At 47.9% G+C, this 1,243-nt stretch overlaps 3 non-coding genes across 3 annotated transcripts; all 3 read right to left on the reverse strand.

Moving 5' to 3' along the window:
- Positions 1 to 103: 103 nt before the first annotated feature.
- Pmar_PMAR001544 lies at positions 104 to 176 on the reverse strand. The gene has a single exon. It is a non-coding gene; the product is annotated as a tRNA-Arg (tRNA).
- Positions 177 to 508: 332 nt separating this feature from the next.
- On the reverse strand, positions 509 to 581 carry Pmar_PMAR001545. The gene has a single exon. It is a non-coding gene; the product is annotated as a tRNA-Arg (tRNA).
- Positions 582 to 881: 300 nt separating this feature from the next.
- Pmar_PMAR001546 lies at positions 882 to 954 on the reverse strand. Its single transcript has one exon. It is a non-coding gene; the product is annotated as a tRNA-Arg (tRNA).
- Positions 955 to 1,243: the final 289 nt, after the last annotated feature.

A 1,243-nucleotide genomic window follows, 5' to 3' on the forward strand; every position in this document is an offset into this window, starting at 1 on the left:
CCTTAGCTCAGCATGTATCCCGACGAGTCACAAGGGTATACAATCAACATCGACATCTGTACGGCCAGTGGCATCCGTATATGGGCGCTTTCCGGCGTGAATATGATCTCGATGGGACTCGAATCCACAATCTTTGGTTCCGAAGACGAACGCCTAATCCATTAGGCCACGAGACCAGTAAATTTGAGATTTGTCCCACCATCTCTGCCCCCCATTGACTTGGCACACATGGTGTCCCATCCGACACGCTGAATAGATCGCAAAACTCTCGCTTCTCGTAGAGGGGCCTCCATTATAGATCACAAAACTCTTGCTCCTCATAGAGGGGCCTCCATTACATAGTGTTTTAAATGAGGTCAATTCATTGGAGATCGTTCATTGGCAGACCAACAATCTTCTTGTACCCTTAGCCTCAGCATGTATCCCGACGAGTCACAAGGGTATACAATCAACATCGACATCTGTACGGCCAGTGGCATCCGTATATGGGCGCTTTCCGGTGTGGATACGATCTCGATGGGACCCGAACCCACAATCTTTGGTTCCGAAGACCAACGCCTTATTCATTAGGCCACGAGACCAATGAGTTTGAGATTTATCCCACTATCTCGTCACTACGCGCAACACTGACTTGATGGCACACATGATTTCGCATCCGACACGCTGAATAGATCACAAAACTCTTGCTCCTCATAGAGGGGCCTCCATTACACAGTGTTTTAAATGAGGTCAATTCATTGGAGATCGTTCATTGGCAGACCAACAATCTTCTTGTACCCTTAGCCTCAGCATGTATCCCGACGAGTCACAAGGGTATACAATCAACATCGACATCTGTACGGCCAGTGGCATCCGTATATGGGCGCTTTCCGGCATGAATACGATCTCGATAGGACTCGAACCCACAATCTTTGGTTCCGAAGACGAACGCCTAATCCATTAGGCCACGAGACCAGTAAATTTGAGATTTGTCCCACCATCTCTGCCCCCCATTGACTTGGCACACATGGTGTCCCATCCGACACGCTGAATAGATCGCAAAACTCTCGCTTCTCGTAGAGGGGCCTCCATTATAGATCACAAAACTCTTGCTCCTCATAGAGGGGCCTCCATTACATAGTGTTTTAAATGAGGTCAATTCATTGGAGATCGTTCATTGGCAGACCAACAATCTTCTTGTACCCTTAGCCTCAGCATGTATCCCGACGAGTCACAAGAGTATACAATCAACATCGACATCTGT

Source organism: Perkinsus marinus (genome assembly GCF_000006405.1).
Source record: "Perkinsus marinus ATCC 50983 genomic scaffold scf_1104296965224, whole genome shotgun sequence".
Lineage (NCBI taxonomy): Eukaryota > Perkinsozoa > Perkinsida > Perkinsidae > Perkinsus > Perkinsus marinus.